Source organism: Trichosurus vulpecula, chromosome 2 (genome assembly GCF_011100635.1).
Source record: "Trichosurus vulpecula isolate mTriVul1 chromosome 2, mTriVul1.pri, whole genome shotgun sequence".
In the NCBI taxonomy this organism is placed as follows: domain Eukaryota; kingdom Metazoa; phylum Chordata; class Mammalia; order Diprotodontia; family Phalangeridae; genus Trichosurus; species Trichosurus vulpecula.
The window spans coordinates 54,417,519-54,436,547 of record NC_050574.1 but is presented as its reverse complement, the minus strand read 5'-3'; the positions used below and the strand labels follow the sequence as shown (position 1 = coordinate 54,436,547).

Sequence of the window (19,029 nt, the reverse complement as noted above, 5' to 3'; positions counted from 1 at the left end):
AGTGAGTGCTCTGCATTTTGGTCTTTGTTAGGATAAATGAAGTTGAGGTACACTTTTGATTTCTCCCATTCTCTGTCAGACCTACGGCCTAGAAATGTTGGCGCTGAGCTATTTAATTTTTCCTGCATGTGAAATTGTATTTTCTTTACCTTCACGTCGTTCTTGTGGTTCTTCACCACACTTAACAACAGATCCAATAGGGTCTTTAAGGCTTCACAACCCCAAGTATTTTCTCTTTTAGGGTGCAGTATAGTTACTGTTCATGTAAGGATTTCCCCCCCTTTCTTGGGTCCAGATCTGTGATTTCAGTCGTTTTGGGGATTCATAGTGAGGACACCCTTCCTACCAGTGCAGATCCACAGTGGTGTTTTTTTTTTTAATGCCTACTCTTAGAGAGTTTCTTACGTTGTCCAACAATCAGCAATCTCCCATAGGAGGTGGAAAAGTACTAACTGCAAAAGTAAGAAATTTAGAAAGAGAACATGTCCGCCATAAATTTGACTTGTCCGTATAAGTTCCCAGCAACCTGGGAGGAAAGGGGACAAAACCAAGGACTTCAGAAAACCAGAAAAGAAAATGTGTCTCACAAAATGATAAGGGAAAGTGCCCAGGTTGACCTGGCCAGAAAGTATATTCTACTGAAGATGAGAAGGAAAGGAAAATTAAATACATTCAAGAGATGTTTGTGTAAGAAATCATTAAGACCATAAAGGTTTCTTTCAGTAAAACAAAGTGATGAAACAAGGCAGTTTAATTCAGGAGACTTGATGGTGGTGATCTTTTTTCCTAAATTATTCTTCTGTTAATTCTGATGCCTTCAGACCAAATTATTTATGATTCACTTTTACCCCAAAATACAGGGTAGTTAAGTTCTTAGGTACTCACAGAGTCCTGGGCAGAGGAGTGGGATGGGTCTGACCTTAACATTGTAAAGTGTATGTTTTAAAAATGGCTGCAAGGCCTGGAGTCTGTTAAAGGAAGGGAGGGTTTGCTACCAAAGCTTTTCTCTCCGGGTTTCCAAATTGTTATGCATGTCCTGTGCTAGATGCTACCAAAAGATATCAGTGAGTGACCACTTCAAGGCCCAGAATTTTTCTGCAGGATTAAATGAAGAATGAATACTCTTACTTTCTCGTCCTTACTCAGTTTATGATCAGACAACAGAGAAACAGCCCAGAATATTTTTCTCAATAATTTGTTTCCAGAATAAAACCAAAACAAAACCTGTTGGTTCAAACCAAAGTCCTGGAGTGACCAGTTTTTTCAACTGTGATAACAAAACCATCCTGTTATAAATGGTCAGGTAATTAGGATGCGGTTCAAAAAGGACCAGATTGGGCATTTTCCAGAGGCAAAGACCAAGCAAGGTACAGTAAAGAACCTGGTCTAGTCCTGCTCTGCCTTTAACTTTCTGTGGGACTTGGGCAAATTGCTTAAGTTCCTTATACGTTAAATGAGAAGGCTCAGCTTGAAAGTGCTGTAAGTCTGTGAACCATAGAATACTAGCTTGGCCACTGACTTCTTTGTTCTTGAACTCACTACGCAACTCATATGTGTAGTGAGGAACAACCCCAAGTGGATTAGGTTGTAATATTTTTTGTCAGCCTATAATTCCCAGAGGGCCCTCTCATAAATATAGTTCAATAGATAAAAAATAAAAGTATGGAGCTGTCAACACTTTCATTGATCCCTTCTAGGGTTAATTTGATTACCATTCCTGTGAGGAGGTTAAGGGAAATTACCTCATTCATTCATCTGTTCATTTAATAACCACAAAATACTTTGTGATATTATTGTTTTTCCTAATAGTGAAACTGAAGCACAGGTGGAATGGACATAATGAAGGCAAAAACAGGGTCAGGTAGAGAATCCAGTATTAGATGTAGGTCTCCTGAATCCCATTTTCAGCATTCTTTTCCTAAGACTCTTGCCTTTTGGAAATGATTCTGTATACAAAAAGGACCACAGGGTGCTGTTAATTTACCAGGTTATACCATTTTTCTCCTAGATAATTCATATGGAATGAAATAAATGAAATCAACATTCTCTAGTAGTGGTTTGGGAGAAAGGATTACTAGGAAAGTAGTAGTCTTTGAGAGTGTCTTTGGAGAAATCTAGGAGATGATTTCATAAAGTAATGACATCCTTGAAATGGGCATGAAGAACCTGGAATTTTGTCTGTCTCTATTGTATGACATAAGGCTGCTCAGACCTTCAGGTACTGATTACTGATGTGCGGCTTGATTCTTCTGTAGTAGGACCCATACTTTAGCCGTGGAGAGCAGGAGCAGCATTTCAGAAGAAAGACTAACTTCATGTTTTCTGCTAATCATGTGATCGTTGCAGAACCCTGATTCAATGAAAGCTTTGTTCCAGTTGGAGATAATCTTCAGTCTAGAGGAATCAGCAAGACTTTCTGAAGGATTAATTAGCTATAAACTGTTGAGAAACTGCCCCTTTACCAGAATTTTTTTTTGCCAGGGCATGGGAAAACCTTTTCAGTTTCTGTTTTGGGGCCATGTGGAGTATTGGGCCTCTTGAGTGAAATGTTGCACTTTGAACCTCTGCTTAAATCCAGAGAGGATAAGAGCAACACCTGCAGCTGTCTTAGCTGCACAGAATGTTGGAGCTGTCTTTCTGGCCTCTAGATAGCATTTAGTTCCTCCCCTTGTTACACAATTGAGCTGGTAGGAATTGCCCGAGATCACCTAGTCAATCGGTGGCAGGGTGATCACCTGACTCCAGAAATTTTTCTATTATACAACAACACTTTTCTTTCAAGAACTTAACAAGATCAGAACATGCATGTCATTCTTTGAAGAAATGATATCGGGAGTAAAAGATTGTATTACATTTTCTCTTCTGGAACTTGATTTAAATTTTTTTTACTCTTGCTTTTTGTTTTTACATTAATATTCAGTTCATAATGGTTGCCTCACTCCATTACTCAGAGTCATTCCTAGTAACAAAAGTTTAAAAAGAGCAAAACCAACTAATGTGTTTACCATGTCTCTCATTATGTGCAGTAAAGAATATTTCAAATGGTATTTTTTTTAGCCTACTATTGTTTGAGGTTATTTTTACTAGAATTAGTCTTATTAAACACTGTCACTTTAAGCACTCGGCTCCAAGTTGGGTTCTTGAATTAAAATTATAGGCTCTATAGCTGGAAAGGAAATTATAGGTCATTTAGTTTACCTTATTCATTTTATAGATTAAGAAACTGAGAACTAGAGAAGGAAACAATATTAGTAAGTAGGTAGAACCAGAATTCTAATCCAGGTCTTTTCTTCTAACCCTCCTTGGTGAAAAGAACACTAGGTTTGATATATGACAAGGGTCAGTAGAGTGGAAATAAAGTGGAAATATTTTAAGTTCATTTTGGGGTTGTAACTTTTTGGCAATACCATTTAAGATGGTGCATGTGTAGACCTCTGATATTTATGCATAGTACTTATCAAAGATGCTAGTGGATAGGAGGGTTTAGTATTTTGGAATTCCATGCCCTGAAACTCAGCAAAATGATTGTATTTTGTCTTTAAATAAATTTCACTGCTAGACTAAAAAATATTTTAAATTTTGGGTATATGGGAAGGACTTTAAAAAAAAAGCTTCTTTGGGGGTGAAGACTGTAGTATGGGAAAAGAAAAACTAACAAGGAAATAGTTGTATAGTCATTTCTGCACGCCCAGCACAGCCAGCTTTAGAGCCTGGTCAGCATTTCTAGCATTGATGAATAATATTGACCTCCCTGACTTGGTTTCTTGGGTCTTTTTCTCTTGAAAGTAAGGTAGGAAGTCCTGTTGCCCAGTTTCAAGCCTGGAGGACAGTTTATTTTTATCCTTTGTAATGTTTATGCGGGGGATTGGGGGAAGATTGGTTTGCTATTGTTTTGAGTCCGCCAGCCTACTGGAGTGAGGGAGGCCCTGCCTTTACTCTAGGGAAGTGGTCCTGTGTTTTGACCAAGTATTTTCTTTTTGTAATTTTATTGTAGAGCATAATCTGTTTGAGTTGTTTTCCTTAACTTACTGTTCTAGAATTGCGAGAGGACCGGTGCAGCAGCCTCTGGAAGATCGGATCTTCACCCCGACGGTGTCGGCAGTTTACAGCACTGTGAGTATGCTGGGGCAGGCACGCTTATTTGCCCATCAGAGTCACGCTGGACATATTTAATGAAAATCCGTATTGTCAGTTTGATGGTTTATTCTTCTGCTTAAAGTGGAAACTGAACCGTACTGGTAGTTGTCAGCTGATCAGATTTCCTTCCATAGGCTTAATCAAGATTGAGGGTGGTACATGAAGACAGCTTCATTTGGTCTGCTTAGTCTTCCTTTTCCTTAAGAATTAATCGTGAGGAACAGATTACTATTTTGTAGCATGCTTTTTATAAAGTGTAGCAGATATCCAGTCAACTTTGGTTATTTATATATATACACACACATGTATACATGTACACACACACACACACACACACACACACACACACGCACTTGATAATATTTGCAAATAGAAGCAGGCAATACAACACAGGGACAAGAGCATTGTATTAGAGTCAGGACCCAGGTTCATATAGCAGCTCTGCCTCTTCCTTGTTTTGTGACCTTGGGCAGGTGGCCTCATCCCTCTAGCCCCAGGTACCCATCTGTAAATGAAGAGCTTGTACTTGATGAGCTCTGAGTTCTGTTACAGGATGTTACGGGATTAGAAATGAATTTCAGCTGATTTAAGGGGTAAATTTACAGTTGTGACCAACCTAAAGTAATTGGATGCCAAAACTCCCTAGGAGCAGCTTGCTGCTCTTTCTGAATAGCAGTACAGTCACAGTGTTCCCCATCTTCCCTGTGAAGTTCAAGTGTGTTTAATTTTCATATTTTCCTGAAACTGTTAAAAGCAGTAAGAGATATTTTAAATTATTATAATACTTAAGTTTGCCTGTTTTTAGTATTTAAAGGATAATTTGAAATGTAATATTCAGTGGTCTCCCAGATGCTTTGAATAACATATACCAGCAGTGTGAATTAACCCACCAGCAACCTATGTTGCACATGATTTGTTGAATGTTTCCATTAAAAATTCCATTCTTCATAGGCATTAAACTTCGCTTTAAATGTTTTATATGAGTGAAACTTGGCTTGTCTAAGCTAATATGTTTTCCAAATTTGGCTCCTATTGATAACTTTATTGTATTTAATCCCAGCACTGACAAAGATAACATGGCAGCTTTGCAAATGTGTCTAAAACATTTACTAACCCATGTGGAAAAGAAATCAGTTCCGTGGACATAGATTTTAAAGCAAAGGCTACAAAGTGGATTGAAATGCAATCATTGCTTTATTTTTTATGACATATTTAGCAGTCATTGGTTTTTAAACTGACACTGGAAAATTACTTACTTAAAGTATGTTTCATCTAGTTTATACTAATATGTTTTTTAAACTAAACATCTTTTATTTTTACATTGCCTCATTTTCCTCATGTGCCTCTCCTCTTTCCTTGCCCAGAGAGCCATCCTTTATTGTAGAGAATTTAAAAAGAAAAAGAGGAAGATGAGAAAAAAAAAAAACCTGAGCAAAACTGATCAGTACAACGAAAACATCTAATATCACACGCAGTGTTTCCCATGTTATTCCCTCCCCCAAAGGAGTTGGGGAGGTATCTTGCTGTATCCCTTTTTTAGGGGCCAGTCTTATTGTTTGCAGTTTAACAGCATTCATTTTTGATTGTTTTTGTGGTGGTTGTTCTTTCCAGTTACATCGTTGTTATTATATATCTTGTTTTCTTGGATCTGCTTACCTCACTTTGCATCAGTGCATGTAAGTCTTTTCATGCTTCTCTATAGTCACCATATTCATTGTTTCTTAGAGCACAGCGATATTCTATTAACTTCACGTACCACAAAGTTTAGCTATTCCCTCATTTAATGGACAGATACTTTGTTTCCAGTTCTTTTGTGCTTAAAAAAAGCGCTGCTGTAATTTTTTTGTCATTGTGTATGGAGCCTTTCTTTTAGTCAGGGTCCCTCTTGGGGTATATGGCTAGCAGTGGAATCTCTAGGTAAAAGGATATGGCCGTTTTAAACATTTTATTTGGCTAATTCCAAAATTACTTTCCAGGGTGATGGTACTGAGCCGCTGTTCCATCCCCAGCACGTTAGCGGGACTGTCATCCTACAGCCCCTCCTACATTGACCCTTCCCAATTTTTTGTCATCTTTGCCAGTTTGCTGGCAGTGTGTGAGGTGAAACCTCAGGGTTGTTTTGATTAGCTTTCTTTTAGTAGTAGTGTCTTGAAGCATTTAAAAAATATTTTTTCATATCTTTTGAGTCTGTTGGTGAATGGCTTTTGCCGTGATATTTTGTGGACTTCAGTACTATGGTGTAATATGTGTGATGTAATCATGGAGTATGTTACACTTTACAAAGCATTTGCCTCCTAACAGTCTTGTGAGGTAGAGACATAGAACAACCTTTATTAAGTGCTTACTGTGTGCTAGATACTGTGCCAAACTCTGGGAATCCAGAAACAAGCAAACAAGACAGTCCTTACCCTCAGGGAGCCTACCTTCTAATAAGGGGAAGATAATACCCAAAGGGGAGCTGGGAAGGAGGGAGTCCTGGGGAGGGGGTGGAGAAGTCTGCAAAGGAAGAAGAGGAGTGTAGAGTGGTATGAGTGTGGCCTGAGTGCCTCATGAGATGGTGATGTGAGTCAGCGATCTAGCAATCAGGAGAGAAGGCCAAGAGGGGGAGGCAGTATAAAGTCATTTGGATTGTTCTTCAGCCACTCAGTCAGTCACAATGCATTTATTAATTACCATGTACAAGGTGCTATTCTAGACACTGGGAGTTCAAGCACAACAAAAATCAGCCCTGCTTGTAAGGCGCTTATATTGGGGGAACACAGCATCCACATGCCCAAGTGTATACAGACAGTGATATAAAATAATTAGGGTAGTGAATGGATCTGTGATTTTATTGGCATAGGCCAGAGGTATCCGAATGGTGGAGCCCACAGCCAAACTTCCAAGGAATTGGAAATGTTTAACAAAATAGATTAAAAAGCAGTACAACATAGGTAATATTAATTTGTGATTTTCTAAGTCAGCATGTGGCCCACAGAGATAATTTTCTATTTGAGTTTGACATCACTGGTGTAGGAACTCCCATATGTGCAAACTCCTTCTACTAATGTCAGTTGGTCAGCACCTTCTCTGCAACTTTCAATCTATCTTAGTTGCCTGAAGCTCTGAGAAGTAGTAGTCAATCAGTAAACTTTGCTTAAGTGCCTACTATGTGCTGGACGCTCTGCTAAGTGCTGGATCACACAACATAGTATGTGTCAGAGACTCGAACTTGGGTGTTCCTAGTTCCAAGGCCAGGTCTTTATCCACCAGGCCATGATGCTGCTCAAAAAAAAGAAATTCAATTTATTAGGCAAGGAAGGCCCTAGCATTTGGTGAACTTGGGAAAGACTTCATAAAGAAGGTGGCACAAGAATTGTGTCTTGAAGAAAGGGAGATATTCTATGAAGAGTTGATGAGGCCATGCAATTCAGGCTTGTGCAAGAGTGGAAATGGAGTATTTTGTGTGAGAGACAGAGGAAAGGCCAGCTTGGCTCACCTGTAGAGTGTAGGCTTGAGAAGGTAGGATTGGGGTTGAATCCTGAAGGGATTTAGAAAACAAACAGAGATGTTTATATTTCATCCCAGAATCGATAGGGAACCTCTCTAGTGTATCGAGGAGGATAGTAACAAGGTCAAATCAACTCTTAGGGAAAATCACTTTGGCAGCAGTTTCAAAGATGGACTAGAATGGGGAGAGATTTGAGGGAAGGAGACCGGTTAGGAGTTCTTTTAATAATCTAGGTGAGAGGCGATGAGGTCCTGAATTATGGTGTTTAGTTATGTTAGTAGAGAGAAGGGGGTCGTACAGGAGAGATATTACAGATGCAGGAACAGAAAATTTTGGCAACTGTTGGTTATGAGATTGGGGTTGAGTGAGAGTGAAAAGGCAATTATAATGATGATGTTACGAACTTGAGAGAGTGGGGATTTCAGAAGAGGGGAGGGTTTAGGGAAATAGAGATGAGTTCTGTTTTGTTGAGTTTGAGATGTTTTTGGGGCATCTGGTTTGAAATGTCCAAAAAGCAGTTAGTTGATGATATGTGACTGAAGCTCAGTCATCTGCATGGAGATGGCATTTCAACCCATGGCAGCTGATGAGGTCATGAATAGATAAGAGAAAATGGCCCAGGAAAGAACTTTGGGCAACACCCACATGTAGGGGCCATGATAGGAGCGATGAGTTAGCAAAGGAGATGGAGAAGGAGCAGGCAAGAAAGAAAGAAGAACCAGGAGAGCATATTGTTGCAAAACCCTTATAGAGCAAGAGCAGAGAATGTGGTCATCTACGTTGAATGCAGCCGAGATAATTATCCTTGTTTTGTTTTCCTAAGCAGACATTATTTATCCAGCTGCTTCTAATGTAATAACAAATGAATCGTGTATCATGTTTTGAGTTTTTTGTGTTAAGATGAGTCTGTGAGAGGAGCTTGTATTTGACCTTGGAGGCTACAGGTGGTCACTCAGATTTATTCAGCAGGAAAGTTACATGGTAAGAACGGTGCTTTAGCAAAGCCATTTTCGGGGCTGCGTGAAGGTTGATTTGGAGAGGGGAGAGACTTGAGTCAAACTGAACCTCACATCAATCTGCGAGCTCTGGAGGTCGGAATTCTTATAGCCCTGAGTTGGTGCTGTCCCTGTGACCTTGGGCAAGTGCAGTCACTTCCACTTTTCTGGGCCCTGCTTTCTTCCTTAATGAAGTGAAGGGTTTGGACTTAGAAGATCTAAAAGGCTTCTGCTTTTTGTATGATTTTATGAATGCATTGTCTGATCACATAGGAGGAGTTATCGCTATATGTCAAGCTTGTTAATCCAGATGCAATCCAGATACATTCTGTTTCTTTTGGAGAGTACAGAGCAAAAAGCAGTGTACTGTAAACGAGTAACCTTTTAATTTGGCAGTCACCACTTTTTTGCAACTGGTCTTCTAAACACTAGACAGTTGGGTGGTGGGAAAGGGGAAAGAGGAAAGAATAAGGAAAGAGAAATTAAGTTTGAAAAAGACAATCAGGATGAGTGCATGCGTTCTACTTCAAAAGGCATTTTGGAAGAATTACCTTTTATTCATTAGTATATATGGAGATGAAGTTGCCCAGGGCTTTAAATTTCTTTTCTTCAAGGCTGATTATTAATACTTCTTTAGACCTAAGGGGGACATTTCCTCCAATTTTCTTCCAACTTTGCAGTTCAGCAGCCACTATCTAATAGGTATCATAAAAATTATAGAATTTGCATTCCATGCCTAGGTAAGATTTTAATTTCATACACATCGTAAGAGTAAAGGCTTTAGAAGGCTGCAATGGTCTTCAGATATCATCTAGTCCAGGGGTATGTGCACTTGCGTTTATTAATAGTTCAATAACTGTATTTCAATAGAATTTGTTTTCTTTGTCATTCCTATTGATTCTATTTTATGCATTTCAACGTGATTTTAAGGAGTCTCAGACTTTACCGAATTGCCCTAAGGAAAAAAGTGAAGACCTCTAATCTAGTCCAGCTCTCATATGAAGTGTGAATCCCATCTACACCAATCTCTACGAGTGACCATCTCTGTCCAGCCTTGGCTGGAGTTGTTTCAGTGATGGAAGCACAGTGCATCCCAAGGCAGTCAGTCTGTTTAATTATTGAACAACAGCAGCATGGCAATGATTGCCTTCTGTGGACTGCACAGTCCATAGTATTGCGCTGCAAAGGAAAGAAACGCTCTTGCCCTCCGGATTCTTAGTACATTTTCGTTGTTAGACAATTTATACTTAGCTAAAATCTGGCTCTCTATAATGTCCACTAGTTTTTCTTCTTTTTTTTTTCCCCTCTTGGTCTAAGGTGGATAATGCTATTCAGATGTTACCACCAGGCATGCAAAACCCTTCAAAATATCATGCTACCCAATCTTTCCAGTCTTACATAAATCCTTTTAGTCTGTGTGCCAGCCAAGCTGGATCCTTTGTCCTCCAGACACATGGTCCTTGTACTCTTAAGGCCCTGGGCCTTTATTCCCTTAATTTCCTATGTACTACCTACCATCTTCCTTCCCTACTTCTGCCTTTGGGAGACAGGCTGGTATGGCTGGAAAAATGTTGTTGTAAGTAGTATAGAGGGCTTAGGCTTATATATTGTCTGTAGGTTTTTGGGCTGTCTTGCCTGTCTAGAATGCTCTCTTTCCTCAGGAAAGCTACCTTGAATGAATTTTGTACATATTATGTATATGTTTAACGTATGTTCACTCTGCCTCCCCTTTTGTAACGTAAGGACATGATAGGTACTTCTTGTTTGTTTTTTTTTTTTAACTGGGGGAAGGCAGGGCAATTGGGGTTAAGTGACTTGCCCAAGGTCACACAGCTAATAAGTGTGTCAAGTGTCTGAGGCCAGATTTGAACTCAGGTCCTCCTGATTTCAGGGCTGGTGCTCTACTCACTGTGCCACCTAGCTGCCCCATGATAGGTACTTATTAAACATGATAACAGAAATACTAATGAAAAGCATTTAGTTCACTTAAATTGAATAAACTATATAAGTTGTGTAAAGGCATTTTGTTGTTTTTGTTAAGTCTTGTGGTCCTCCTTCTCTTCCTCCCATCCCACTGTCCGTTCTCTTCCTCCTCCTCCCCTTTCTTCATCTCCCCCTCCTTGTTCCCCCCCTTCCCCCCTCCATCCCACTCTTCTGTGCCTTACAGCAATGTTGTGAAGCTCAGTGCTCCTGTGGCCCCCACCTGGACGATGAAGGAGGTTAGATGGATTGCCCAAGCTACATACCTTCACAGCCTGATTCCAACCCTTCCATTCCAGGCTCCAGCCCACACACTATCATATATGCCACCAGTGTCCCAGAGTATTTTTTTCACTTGAAACCCAAGTAGAAGATGTACTTATACACACACACACACATACACACACACACACACACACACACACACACACTATTTTTTAATTGATGGGTAAAAAAACCAGGTATTTGGGGATTTGTCCTCTCCTAGACCCTGTTGTCTCCTTAGGTTACTAGACTTTATTGAGAAAGGTATTAAGTACAGCCAACTATTTGGTTTATTGGTTTATTATATATTATTGGTTTATTACTGTTTGGTTTATTAAGCAACCATTCCAGACCAGACACTGCGCTATGTGGGGTGAGTGTACAAAGAAAGGCAAAAAAACCAGGCCCTGCCCTCAAGGAGTTTACAGTCTAATGGAGGAGAGAATGTGCAGACAACTATGTACACACGATACACGTGTGTATATATACACATACATGCATGCACATATGTACATACGATAGATTATAGATAATCAACAGAGGGAAGGCCCTAGGATTAAAGAGGACTGGGAAAGGCTTTTCTTGTGTGGTACTGATGAGCATCTCTTCCTTATACCTGTTTTAATAGGTAAACTTCCAGTAAGGAGGTTTTTGCTTAGATTCTGCAGGTACTGCCTGGGTTTCTGTTCTATTTCTTACTGTTGCTGAGCCCGTACATTTCCTAAAATAGTAATTGACTGAAACACAGCAACCCTGTCTTTTTATAGATCTGGAAACTGAGTCCCCAGGTGGTGAAGTAACTTGTTCAAAGGAATACAGCTTGTTAGTGGTGGTAAAGATAAGACCCTAACCCAGGTCTTTTGGCTTGAAGGCCTGTGTTTTTCACATGGTACCATATACTTTCTGTCTAGGTCATAAAGAATTTTAGAATCAAAGATTTTTCTTTGATGCCTGTCTATCTTGCATTTGTTTTCAGGTGTCTTCCTTATTTAGGCTTAGAAAAATACGTTATTCACTTGGAATTTCCTTATCATACGGCTTTAGATGGCTGACTTATTTACCTTGATAGTCATACTATTTTTAAACAGAATTAGTAGGTAGAATACTTTTCTTTTTATCAGTGAAAGATGACCTGTCTTAACACTCATGATGGCTAACTCAATTAGCATGACTGTCGAGAGCAGGGAGGGCCTATCTTACAGCTTCCCTTTATGTGCTCCTGACCTAGCATAGCGCAGTTTCTTGTATTCTGTAAGCATCTGATAAATGTTTCTTTAAAAATTAGTTGTTAGAATAATTATTTGATTTTTTTCTCAGCAGTTGGATGGTACCTTAGTGTTTTCAAAACACTTTTCCAGAAATAATCTCCCTTCAGTTGGGTTGTAGTATAGAATCATGGGAAGAACACTGACCTTGGGAGTCAAGAAGCTGGCTTTGCATCCTGGTTCTCCTCTTTTCAAGCAGTGGGCCGTGGGCCGTGGGCTGGGGCCTTCCACTTCACTATGACTTCAGGGTTGTTATTGTTGGTGTTTTATAAAATGAAAAGGTTGAGGTACCACATCTGTCCTGTCAGATTGGCTAAAATGACAAAACATGATCATGTCATTTGTAAAATGACAAAAAATGATAGGTGCTGGAGAGGATGTGGGAAAATTGAAACATTGTTCCATTGCTGGTGGAGTTGTGAACTGATCCAGCCATTCTGGAGAGCAATTTGGAGCTGTGCCCAAAGGGCTATAAAAATGTTCATACCCTTTGACCCCGCAATACCACTTCTAGGGCTGTATCCCAAAGAGATCACACAAGTGGGAAAAGGACCCGTATGTACAAAAATATTTATAGTGGCTCTTTTTGTAGTAGCTAAGAATTGGAAATCAAGGGGATGCCCATCAATTGGGGAATGGCTGAACAAACTGTGGTATATGAAGGCAATGGAATACTATTGTGCTATAAGTAATGGGGATGGTATGGACTTCATAACAACCTGGAAAAACCTACATGATATAATGCTGAGTGAGCGGAGCAGAGCCAGGAGAACATTATACACAACCACAGACATGTGGATTCTGTGAGGCCTAACCCTGATAGACTTTGCTCTTCTCAGCACCACAAGGTGCAAAGACAACTCCAAAGGACTCACAATGGAGAATGCTATCTACATCCAGAGAAACAACTATGAAGTATGAATGCAGATTGAGGCACACTTTATGCTTGCCTTTTTTTTTCCTCTCTTTTGTTTTTGGGGCTTTTTTGGTTCTTCTCTTTCTTCTCTCTCATAATTCATTCCATTGGTCATAATTCTTCTTCACAACTTGACTAGTGTGTAAATAAGTTCAGTGCGAAGTTATACGTAGAAGATACATCAGATTCCATGCCGTCTTGGGGAGGGAGGGTGGGAGGGAGGGAAGAAAATCTGGAACTCAAAATTATGTAGAACTGAGTGTTGTAAACTAAAAATAAAAAAAAAATTATATAAAAAAAAGAAATATAAAATTGGAACACCTTCCAATTAGTTTGCCAGAATGGCTGATTGACATTACACAATATAGAAATTTAGTAGCCAAATTTCAACAAAAATGTGTGCATAATTGGTGAATAGGATTAAAAAATGAGCATAAATACTTAGTAAGTATAGCCAACAATACATTTAATCCATTTGGATTTAAGTATCTTTGTGTTTTTTTTTTCCAACAATGACAAGCTGTTAAAACTTTATTAAAATAAACTGAGCTTGGAACCAGAAAAAAAAAATAAAGTGAAAAGGTTGGACTAGATAATTTCAAAAGTCCCTCTTGTCATTAAATTCCATGAGCGTATGGTAACCTTGCCTAGGCCTACAGGACCAAATGCAGAAGATAAATGCTTCTTGCTAAAATGTATCTTTTAGCCTCTGATAAGTTATTTAGCGAATTTAGGTCTGTGTGAATCTTAAATCCACACTTTGGGTTTTTTAAGCATTCTTGTTCTTAACGCTTCCTTGTTCAGGTAATTGCAATGCTGGTTATAAGTGTCTTAGATTGGTCAAATAACTCACTGAAATAGTATGTTTAATGCCATAGTCTTATTCATGAAGTGTCCCTGTGAAGAAATGGCCTATGGGTGATGATGCGTTACTATTCATTTTTAGTGCTAAAGGACTCAGAAATAAAATTTCCATTAATAATTTAATACATGAAAATTATTCCTCTGTTGAAGTGTCCAGTATAGACTTCCTCATAGGATATTAAAGTTAGGAGTGACTTTAAAAGTAATTTTGTTCATCCTTCAGTAGAGGGGAACCATTTGTTGTGTAATCAACAGCATCGACATAATAGAATCATAGGATTTCGAGCTCTTTACGAAGACTCTTGATCTTTCCTAGGGGTAGAATAGCTCAGAAGATAGACTTTTTTCTGTTGGTAAGTAGTTTTGTTTCTTAGAAATACCTTTTTTTTCATTGAGACAAAGTCTGTCTCTTTGTACATTCTGTACTTTAGTCCTGTACTTCTCCTTGGGAGCCAGACTTGATTAATTACTTTTTTGAGATAAGAGCCCTTCATGCAGTCAAGAGAAGCTGAGTTGTTTGAACATCTAAGTCCAAAGTCATCTGTCAGTCATGTAGTCCAACTCATGGCTGAACAAGATCCTCTCCTTTCCTGCATCCTACCTGACAGGTGTCGTCTAATTTTTGTCTTACGGCTTCCATGAGGGGGCAGCCCACTTCTTCAGTAGCTCAAAGCTAAATTGAACTCTTTTTCAGACTTCCCATGTTATTCTTGGCAGTGAGGTGAAGCAGAATAAGTCTAATCCCTCTTGCGTATAGCAGCCCACTGCTTGTCTGAAGAAAGCTTTCAGGTTTCCCTTTTCTTCCAAAGGATCCTCCTATGGCACAGTTGTCAGTTCTGTCGCCATCTTGATTTGTTCTCTTCTGGACATCCCACCACTTATTAATTTTCTTCCAAACTGAACATAGGACTTTAGATATGGGCTGACGAGGGAACCACACAGCGGTGGTAGCTATTCTTTCCTTAAGCCTGGAAGGGAATGTCTTTTTTAACGCAGTGCAAGATCATTGACTTTCTGAGAATTTCCGTTTGCCAAAGCCACCAGACTCTTCCCAGACAAACTACACTTAAGCCATGCCTCTCTCATCTTGTACTTGGGAAGGGTAAAACTTTGCCTTTATCTCTTTTGGATTTCATCCTATTAGATAGCTTTTCAAGATCTTTTTGGATGCTGACTTTGTCACCGTTAGCCGTCTTTCCCAACTTAATGTCATCTGTAATTTAGATGAGGATGCCATCTTTGTCTTTTTCTATGTTGTGAGTAAAAAAGCTTGGAACAGTTCAGGGCCCGGCTCAAATCCTTGGGGAAGTCCACCGTTCACATCCTTTCAAGTTTACATTGTGTCATTAACGAGAATTCTTTGGATCCGGACATTCTATCATTTCCAAATTCATGAATGAATGAATGAATCATTTATTATGTGCTCAGCTTTGTGCAGAGCCCCTGTGCTAAGCTGTGGGGATACATGTAGAAAGTGAGACGTCTCTGCTCTTCAGGAGCTCACATTTTAATGGAGGAGACAACACATAGGGAAAATTTCAGCTGTAAGTCAGATAGAAGGGTCCCATGGTCTGTAGGGTGCAGTGGCACTGATAAATCACCATCCGGCAGTATCAGGGACTTTGGTGACAAGAATGTTCTTTTCTGGGGCTTTAGTGGCTGTGGCTGCAGCACCCGCAGGAGCAGCTCCCAGGCTGCATCTCCTTTGGTGTTGTTTCCCAGGATAATGGCTGAAGGCACGGGGCTGGAAGCATTAATGTTTTCAAGGCTCTTAGGTTCAGGATCCTGGGCTGTCTCCATCATGGTTGAAGGGGATTTGGTAATTAGGATAGTGGTGGTGGTCATTTGATTTTGCTAGCACACGGTGCCTCTGGCCTCTCCCCCAAGGGCTTTTGAACTCCCTTAGCTAGGCTGGCCTAGCCGCCCTGTGTGTGGCAGTTGGTTGGCGGTTGGTAGGCAGTTGGTTGGGGCTGGCTGTTAATGAGGCTATCTGGCCCCTTCTGCAGAGGAATCACCTCCCTAGTTGATGGCTGTGAAGGCTGAACTGGGAGTGGGATACACATGATTGTACAAGTCCCTTCATTTTCCCCACAAGAATAGGATGAGAGACTTTGTTAAATGCTTTGCTAAAATTGAGGTCTGCTATATTTATAGGAGTTCCCTAATCTACGTGTTTAATTACCTTGTTGAAAAAGATAGTTTGGTGCGGCGTGTTGTTGACGGGGCCATCCTGGCTTTAGTGGTCAGTGCGTGTGTTCCTGTTCTATTTCACTTTTATCGATCACTTTTACTTTGATATCACTTAAATCTCCTGGAATAACGTTCCTTTCCTTCCCTGACAGAGAGTTATCCTTTATGATAAAGAGCAAAGAAGGGGGAAGTCCCCAAATTCAGGAAATTTGAGCAGTGCCTGACATTCCTGGCAGGCAGTGTCCCCCTTTTGTGCCCCCACCCCTCACGCCCCTTCATCTGTGGGGCCAGGCATGGTCAGTAAACTTGAGAAGCACGCTGGCTTTGATGACTTTGTTATCAGCACTGTCTCCACTTACACGGCAGTTGTGTGTGTTGCTTTGCCCCAGTCCATGTTATTCCCGTCTCCTTTGCATTTGTCACAGGCATCATTTCTGGGGCCACCACATCAGTGTGCCATAAGTTGTTTAGCCATTCCCTTTTGGATAGCATCTATTTTCCTTTTGTCAATTTTATTAGTTTTTTTTTTGCATCATCTTCATTTCACATTTTTTGCATGCTCTTCCCCCAGCTGTCCTTTATTACAAAGAATATAAAAGCAAGAGAAAAAAGTAAGGTGAGCAAATCTCGGCAGGGCCTCCATCAAGCCTGGCAGTCCCCTGACTCTGCAGAGAGCTGGGAAGGAAGGAAGGCGCCTTGTCTTAGCTCTTCTCTGGGGCCAGGATTGATGATGTCCATTACATGTTCCTTATTGTTATTCATTCTATGAATGCTGTAGTAGTCACTGTGTGTTGTGTTTCTCTGTTTCTGCTGACTTCAGCTTGCATCAGGTGATATCTTTTCCATGTCTGCTTGTGAAATAGAGAAAATTCAAATAGCCAAAATAAAAAATGAACAAGGTGAAAATAACTAAAAAGAATTAATGGTGCCTACTTGGCACTGTGTTAAGTGCTTTACAAATATTATCTCATTTGATTTCTGCCATACCCATTAGAGGTAGGTGCTGTGCCCATCAATTGGGGAATGTGGGCATGCAAATAATATTATTTTCCCCATTTTGCAGTTGAGGAAATTGAGGAAGACACAGGTTAAGTGATTTGCATTGGGTCACACAGCTAGTAAGTATTTGAAGCTGGATTTGAACTCAGGTCCTCCTGATTCCAGGCCCAGCAATGTCATCCACTGAATTGCCTGGCTGCCTACTTATAACCTTTACTTACATGTAAATGAGAATTTAAAAGAAGTAGATGAATACTTACCAAAATATAAAGTACCTAAATTAACAACTTAAAATGGAGATCTCAAGCTTCAGAAAATCAAATCAAACTACCTTACAGGAATTACTAAAAAAAACCCACAAAATCCAGTCTAGATGGGTTTTCAGGTTTTTTAATTCTTATGCTACAAAAATTATCTTCAAAAAAAATTTATTTTCATGAGTTGAGAAAGAAAATACTAATGTCTTTTGTGAGCCAGATGTAGTCCCAATGTCTAAATCAGAGAACAAAGCAAGTAAAGGAGACCACTATAATTAATGAATATTTGATTTAAATTTCAAATAAAATCTTAACAAAAAGACCATATCACTATATTTAAAATATTCTTCACTGTGATCAAATTGGATTTATATAAGCCGTTCGAGGTTGGTTCATCTTGGGGAAAACAATAAACTATTGAAAATCTAAAATCAATGATTACAACAATAGATTCAGAGAAGGCCTTTGAAAAGTACAACACTCTCATGCTAAGAACTGTAAAACATAAATATAGAAGGATCTTCTTTATTATAAGAAAAAAGTATGTATCTTAAACCAAAATGTAGCATTATATGCAGTGGTGAAACATCAAAACTTTCCTAGGAAGTATTTGATATTTGACATAATTCTAAGAACACCAATGATAACAATAAGATGAGGACAGATAAGTAAAGGCAGTAATGATATATTGTGGAATTTAACAGGATGAAAATTAAGCTCACTGTTCTATAGTTTTTAGACTCTCCTCTTTTTTTCCCTTTTGAAAATTGGGGCAATCCATATCCTTCTGTGTTCTGCAGCTACTTTTATGTTATCCACATTCTTTCTTTCTGTTTTTTTATGATTTTGTTTTTCTGTTACTTGTATTTCCCACTGTGCCTCTTCCTCCACTCCCTGCTGGAGAGCTGTCCCTTATAGCAGTGAATTTTTTTAGAAGAGGAATAAAGGGGGAAAAAGGTCTTGCCAAACTGACCAGTGTTTTCGAAGAAGCCTGTTGTCATCTTCGTTGTTCTGTACCCGTAGTCCTTGTCCCTCTGCAGAGAAGTAGGGTAAGAGGTGTCTTCTCTCGCTGACTGTTGTTCTTCCCACCGTGGTGGCTGAGTTTACTGCCATCCTGCTTCTTCTGACTTGATTGTGCATTGTTCAGTTCATGCTACTCTGCATTCCTCAGATTGATCCTTTCTTACAGAATAGTAATAGTTTGCTAAATTGATGTACCAAAGTTGGTTTTGCCTTCCCCAACTGATGAGCATCTGCATTATTTCAGTTCTTTGCCACCCCAAAAAGCGGTGTTACAAATATTTTGGGCAATATGGGACCTTTTTGTTAATTGACTTTGGGGGTACATGCTTATGACTAGCAAAGAAATCTCTGGTTTAAAGGTATGGACATTTTAACCACTTTATTTGCATACTTTCAAATTACTTTCCAGAAAAGGCACAGTGATTCCCAGCTAAATAATGCATTAAAGTGACCATCTTTCTACGTACCTTTCAACACTGATTATTCCTATCTTTTGTCTTCTTGCTTGTTTGCTGTGTGTGAGTTGAAACCTCAGGATTGTTTTGATTTTACTTTCTCTTATTAATGATTTGGAACATTCTTTTATATGCTATTCAGAGTGTGCAGTTCTTTGGAGAACTGTTTCTTCATATCCTTTGGTTTCCATCTA

The 19,029-nt window shown here is 39.5% G+C and overlaps 1 protein-coding gene across 1 annotated transcript in view; it reads left to right on the top strand.

Moving 5' to 3' along the window:
* Positions 1 to 19,029, top strand: part of EIF4G3 (eukaryotic translation initiation factor 4 gamma 3) — a 385,863-nt gene that overhangs the window by 92,443 nt on the left and 274,391 nt on the right. Inside the window, exon 2 of the mRNA XM_036742705.1 lies at positions 4,038 to 4,113. The gene's annotated coding sequence lies outside the window, so the exon portion shown is untranslated. The remainder of the gene's footprint in view (positions 1 to 4,037; positions 4,114 to 19,029) is intronic.